Source organism: Tachypleus tridentatus, chromosome 6, assembly GCF_004210375.1.
Source record: "Tachypleus tridentatus isolate NWPU-2018 chromosome 6, ASM421037v1, whole genome shotgun sequence".
NCBI lineage: Eukaryota > Metazoa > Arthropoda > Merostomata > Xiphosura > Limulidae > Tachypleus > Tachypleus tridentatus.
The window spans coordinates 166,473,737-166,481,395 of record NC_134830.1 but is presented as its reverse complement, the minus strand read 5'-3'; positions in this window follow the sequence as shown (position 1 = coordinate 166,481,395).

The window sequence follows — 7,659 nt, the reverse complement described above, 5'->3', positions numbered from 1 at the left end:
ACTCCGCCTTACACCACTAGCTATGTTTGTGCTGGTTAATTCGTTGGGTATTTCACTTAACACAAAGGGGTGAATATCACTCCGCCTTATACAACTATTTTTGTTGGTGCTGCTTAATTCGCTGGGTATTTCACATGAAACAAACAGGTGAATATCACTCCGCCATATACAACTATTTTTGTTGGTGCTAGATAATTCGCTGAGTATTTATGTTAGTGCTACTTAATTTGCTGGGTTTTCCGTTAAACACGAACAAGTGAAAATAGTAGTTTTGAAAAGGATTTAAGTACTGTTATTTCCAATTTTTTGCATATATATGAAGATTTAAAATACAATTTTTTGCATACATTTGTACGATAATTCAAATACAAAAGAGGAAAAGGTAGGATTCGTTGTTTCTCCAATTTCGCGCAAAGTTACACGAGCGCTATCGATGCTAGCCGTCCCTGATTTTGCAGTGTGAGATCAGAGGAAAAGCAGTTGGTTATCTCCACCCACCGCCAACACTTAGTCTTCTCTTTTATCAACGAATAGTGGGCTTGACCATCATATTATAACGCTCCAACGACTGAAAGGGCGAGCATGTTTGGTGTGACGGGGATTTGAACCAGAAACTCTCAAATTACGAGTCGAACGCCTTAACCACCTGGCTATGCGGGGCCTAAAGGAAACGGAGTCGCCTGTTTTATGTGTTTTACATATCCAGTTTCAAAGTTTTATTGGCTTGGCATGGCCAGGTGGTCAAGGCACTCGACTCGTAATCCGAGGGTTGCGGGTTCAGAGTCCCGTCACACCAAACATGCTTGCCCTATCAGTCGTGGGTACGTTATTATGTGATGGTCAATTCCACTATTAGTTGATAAAAGAGTAGCCCAAAAGTTGGCAGTAGGTGGTGATGACTAGATGCCTTCCCTTTAGACTTATACTGCTAAATTAGGGACGGCTATAACAGGTGGCCCTCGTGTAGCTTTGCGCAAAATTCAAACCAAAGTTTTATTTAAATTTCCTTGAACTACTTTTTAGAGATGTTTGTGAGAAAACAAGAACAAAGAACAATGAATTTTATAAGGAAACGTTAGGTAATGTATTTTATTTGCGTTGATTCTTGTCTCTTTCTTATTCGTCCAAATATTAAGCATTGTTTTATTCATTACATTATTAACATATAAATCTGTATAACTATTAAAAAAAATGACTGAAGTACCGAATAAGACTTGTCTCGCAATTTGTGGATAGAGGGTTGGAATCCATAAACCAAACATGCTTCTTTTCGACTTTCTAAAATAGAGGTGACTTTACAGGTTGTTCTCTCACAGCTTCGAATAATATTCAACAACAAACAAATACTTCCGTGAATAAACCAATATAGATTTAACGAGTTAGTTGGAATGATAGGCTTAATATTAAGTTAATATACATATAATAGCCCCTGACGGCATATTAGTACATTTACCATAATATTCTAATCGCTACTTTTTCAACAGATTATATTTAGTGCCTGGAAAGTACTGGTGTTCCAATACCATCTTCACTGTGATATGAGACAATGTTACTAAGAGGTGACTGCAAGTTTATTTCATTGGTGGTGAGCAATGTTAATTATATATCTTCATTCTGTCAAAACTAAGGACGGTTAGGCCTAGATAGATCTCTAGCTTTTCACAAAATTCTGATACAAGAAAACTATTCCGTGTCAAATTAAAATATTGTAAATAAACCCAACAGTATGGATGTTTCTAAGCAGAGTTAAACTCTAGGAGACAAAACTTAAATACCATCGCCCATCATCAGTACTCGAGTTACTCCAATCAAATGATGATATTTTACTGCCCTAGTAGCGCGTCCAGGTAGCCACCTGTGGGCAAAGCAATGCTTGTATTGTTTACCATAAAAACAGTATAAATATTAACTGATAAGGTTAACATCGATTTGATGCTTATATTATTTACTACAGAAACGTCGTATAGATCAAGGTAAAGGCTTAAATCATGTTCGCATATTATCTGTTTGACATTAAAACAGACTGTTGCTGTTGTTTGTAATTAAAACACATAGTTACGCAAATGGTTATCTGTGCTCTTTGTACAATGAACAAAGAAGTATTCAACCCACTTTCATAGGCAATTAATAACGATATAACAGTGCGCGAACCATTTGGGCTTTGCATTAGATTCGGCATCTTCCTTTTAAACGCATATTTAAACGCGATTTGAAATTCGTGCATGTTTGGTAATTTAACTGCATTTTGTTTTCTAATTTACATTGACATCTTTATGCCTGGTAACAACGTGCGCATACGTGTGCAAACAATTTGACGAATTATTCAAATGGACTCTTGGAATATGTCTCAAGGTGACAATATACACAACATTTTCGATATTTTAATATATTGGGAAAAAAAGTAGAGATTTCAGAATTATAAGGGAAGAGACAGAAACATCTTCCTCAAACTAGAATAAAAGTAAACATCGTTTAATTATGATGGAACTAGTTTCTAATTGACAACTCAGCTATGCAGTCAAATAACACATCTATGTTTCGAAAATGTTTTCGGCCCGGCATGGACATCTGTGTTAACGTGTTCGACTCCTAATCTGAGAATCGCGGGTTCGAATCCCGGTCGCACCAAAACATGCTCGCCCTTTCAGCCATGGCGGCGTTATAATGTAACAGGCAATCCCACTATTTGTGGGTTGGCGGTGGGTGGTGATGACTAGCTGCCTTCCCTCTGTTCTTACACTGCTAAATTAGGGACGGCTAGCGCAGACAGCCCTCGAGTAGCTTTACGCGAAATTCCAAAAAAAACAAACGAATATATTTTCTGATGTGCTTACACTGTTTATAAGCGAAAAAATGTTTATGTTTTGAAACGATTTGTTGAAATCTTATTATTTACTTTTCCTTGTTAGAATCCCTTAACAAAGTATTCAGTAAATACAATTATATGTATATATGTATATATATGTACACAAATACACTTGACATTTTTACAAATAAAACGACGTTAGCCTACAACTTTTGGTCTAGGTATGTCCTTATGGGTAGGGCTGTAAGGTTCGAACCTGTGATGTACCGCTGACCACGCATTGCATTTCAACTGTGGGAGCGTTATAAGAATTACAGTCAACCTCGCTCTTTTTTTTATAAAGGTTATTGTGTATGCGACAAGAGGTGTTAAATGGTCGCCCTTCTTTAGGTCAAAAGTTCAAAATTAAGGACGGCTGTAACTTTGAAGTTTTTGATTTGACCGTTTAGCCTTTGTTGTACATGAAGCACCGTTTGGGTTAAAATATGTTGAATTACAAAACTTTATAACTTACAGAACTTAGCCTTGTCTTCATTCTGCACGCTAAAATAGTAACAGAATTATTTTTGTATTAAACTTTCAAAACTCAAATAGACATGGCATGGCCAGGTGGGTTAAGGCGTTAGACTCATAATCCGAGTGTCATGGGTTCGAATCCCAGTCGCATCAAACATATTCGCCATTTCAGCCGTGGGGGGCGTTATAACGCGACGGCCAATCCCACTATTCGTTGGTAAGAGAGTAGCCCAAGGGTTGGCGGTGGGTGGTGATGACTAGCTGCCTTTCCTGTAATTTTACACTGCTAAATTAAACAAAACAAACAAACAAAAAACAAAACTTATAAAGCAATTTCCAAAGATACAGTAATTTCTGGATAGGAGTGTTCGTTTATCATACGAATAAAACTTGGGCTTCATTATGTAATTGTGAAGGCAGACTTCATCTGGAGTTAACTGAAAATAGTTGCCTTTTATAAATGAATAGCAACTCGACTTCCTAGAATTTGTTTGAATCCCAAACTAGCGACTTACCCAAAACTTCAAGGCTTCGGCCCATAGAATCTGAACACCTTGAGGCAGCGTAGATGTTTCACGATAATAAGAAATACAAAGTATAGTGTTCTTGTCGAATTATAAAAACTTTTAAAAATCAATAATTCGTTACAAAAAATATAAACATTTGAAACGCATACAAATAAAAAATGAAACATGTATTTTAATCAATAGTAGTGACTTTTTATTTTTGCTTGTAGTTAAGTACAAAGCTACATAAAAGATATTATATGCTCTGCCCACTGCCTCTACCGAAACCCGATATGTCCTCTGTGTAATTTGGGAGTCAGTAGAAATAAAAACATTGTAGTTTTAGTTGTATATAAAAATATATTTCCTCTGTAAAGGTTACCACGACATTAAATTCTTTACTCTGATCAATATTTAACATTTTCTGGTAAAAAGTTGATTACTTTGTTTTCTGATACTTTTTACTTTTAAGAGTGTAAAACGAACTAAAAACTATATGAAAATATCAGAAGACGATCCAATACTTCCTGTTATTTGCAACTGTATTATAAAAATGAGTTTAAAATTGAGCAACTGCAAGTGATGTGGATTTGGCGAAGAAAGACAGTTATTAAGTAAACGAATCCCAAGATAGGTTCTACATAAAGAATACAAAGAAGGAAGCTGTTATTATTCTTTCTCTATAGTTCCTGGTGCCTCAGATTTTGGAGATGACGGCGATTCAAGTGCTTATGAAGCTTTTGTTGAAGCTTAACTGTTGTTTCCATTATTAAAACATTTGTTTGTATTTTGTACAAAGCTACACGAGGGCTATCTGTTTAGCACTTTAAGACTAGAGGGAAGGCAGCTAGTCATCACCACCCACCGCCAACTCTTGGGCTACCCTTTTATCAACGAATAGTGGGATTTACCGTCGTATTACAGTGCCCCCACGGCTGAAAGGGCGAGCATGTTTGGCGCGACGGGGACTCGAACCGCTGACCCTCAGATTACGAGTCGAGTGCCTTAACCACCTGGCCATGCCGTGGCCATCAGTATTTTCTCTGTTACTTTATTTGTTACTTTTCTTTTTCAGATATTCTTGGTTATTCTTGCGGTTGAAACACAAGTTTCTGACAATGTTTGTTGCACCCAAAACAGCTATCGACCTTTCTTAAAATAGGTCGAGTTTGGCAATTAGTTTAGAAGTTAAATGTTAATTTTAGTTTCACTTTATATGCTGTTTGTTGGACCTTTGGACCCTAATTCCGAAACGACACAATAATGAAAATGGTTTGTTGTTTTTTTTCGCACAAAGCTACTCGAGGGCTATCTGTGCTAGCCGTCCCTAATTTAGCAGTGTAAGACAAGAGGGAAGGCAGCTAGTCATCACCACCCACCACCGACTCTTGGGCTACTCTTTTACCAACTTATAGTGGTATTGACCGTAACATTATAACGCCCCCACGGCTGAAAGGGCGAGCATGTTTGGTGCGACTGGGTTCGAACCCGCGACCCTCAGATTACGAGTCGCACGCCTTAACACGCTTGGCCATGCCGAGCCTCATAATTAAAATGAAAAATTACTACAGCGAGATCTGATGATGCGAAACGTTTCCTCTCGTCTTTTAAAAATTCTAGTCTGGTTGAAGATCTAAACTTGTACGAAGAATAAAACACAAGAAACCTTGTTTGCAAAATCATTAGATGTTTCGACTGATAAGAGAAAACTTACTAATAATCTTATAACTTTCACTGTTCGCCAAATAAAATGCTCGCGCAATATATCATATGAATCATTTAAGATGTTGGCTAGATAAATTAACGTTGCGGTGTCTAGTACATTTGGCACCCTAACTGACACAAGTCTTTCCTCAACGGTGTACTTCGTCTCCTTCCGCTTAGAAAAACAAAACAAAATCCTCTTTGAAAGAGAAAAAAATCGCTTGACAAATCACGAAAAAGACAAAATACGTTACATTATATTTTAGTTACTAAACAAGATCAACTTCTGTAAAAAGTAATTTAGACGTCTTCTTTTGCTTAGACGCGATTTTTAGAGCTACTTCTAAGAATTCCTTCCATAATTTAAACATGCAGAGCGGAATTACTTGACGCAGTGTTTGTTCCTTTTTTTCAGGATTTCACCCAATGTTATCAAAGGTGTTATATACGCATAGCAGTTTCTAATTATGAATTGGTAAACTGAAAGAAAAATAAAAAGAGTTAACGAACATTACCTATTGTCAGTTCTTTGATCTATTATTATGAGATTGAATAGTGGGGTATGACCTTCACGATCGACTCGTAATCTGAGGGTCGCGGGTTCGAATCCCCGTCACACCAAAATGTTCGCCCTTTCAGCCGTAGGGGTGATATAATGTGACGGTCAATCCCATTATTCGTTGGTAAAAGAGTTGCCCAAGAGTTGGCAGTGAGTGGTGATGACTAGCTGTCTTCCCTCTAGTCTTACACTACTAAATTAGGAACGGCTAGCGCAGATAGCTCTCGTGTAGCTTTGCGCGAAATTAAAAACAAACAAACAGACTTTCAGGTTTGTGGCTCGTTAACTGTCCCAAAATGTGAGGTATGTGATTTCGGTAACTGGTTGAGAACTACGAATCCTTAGTTTCATGGTTCGGGTGCGCTAATCCTCAGACCATGCTCAGCTCTATCAACTCAGATAACGAAGTCGACATAAAATATATTTGTAGAGAAAAAAAAATGTAATAATTTCTTTGATTTATTGTCACTTTTCAAACAAAATTTAAGAAGCCAAAACATCCCGTCTTTCTAATGGAAATGTATGTACGTTAGACATTAAATATTATTATTATTATTATATGTGAAATATCATATGTTGTTTGTAATAAATTTAATGTTACAATATAATTCTGGTAAACAGTGTATTATTTACTGTAGATTAAGTGATAAAAAAACTTGTTCCAAACCCACTCCCTGATGAATCAGCCGTAAATACGTATTCGTGAAACATTAAAATGTGGGTTTTGATACTTGCAGTGGGCAGACTACAGACAGCTCATCGTGTAGCTTTACGAACAATAGTCCCCTGTGACACAGCGGTATGCTTACGTTTTGCGACGCTAGGAACTTGGTTTCGATACCCGATATTAGCAGAGCACTGATTGTGTAGCTGTGCTTAACTTCAAAAATAAACAAACGACGAAAACAAACAAAATATTAAACGACGTGTATTGTTTCGAAATACAAAATGTTTATTGTCTTTGTATTCCTGTGCGTGTTATTTACACTCTGAAATATAATATGTAATAAAAATAAATATGTAATGTAACAGCTAAATGATAAGCCTTTAATTCACAATGATTTATCTCCGAGTTCTAAGCCTAAACAAAATGAAATGGTATTTAAGCCTAAAAAATTATGAATATAGATTGTAGGTTATGCCAATTTTAAATTTAAAATAAAACTCGTATTGTGCGCCTAATAATACTGAAATTAATATGTGCAAGCTATGTCCTACAAAATATATAATCAGCAGATAGCCTAGTGTGGCTTTGCTGTAAGAAACAAAAACACACGAAATATAATGTGTTGTTAAACATCTTTTAATGTGAACTTGATTGTTTCAGTGCGATTACCTACGCTTTTCTTGAATAACACGTTACTTCTTGTTTAACACCTGCTAGCACAGCGGTATGTCTACGGATTTACAACGCTAAAATCAGGCGTTCGATTCCCCTCGGTGGGCTCCGTAGACAGCCCGATGTGACTTTGCTTTTAGAAAAGACAAAGACAAACATACTTCTTGTTTTGGCCTGGCATGGCCAAGCGTGTTAAGGCTTACGACTAGTAATCTGAGAGTCGCGGGTT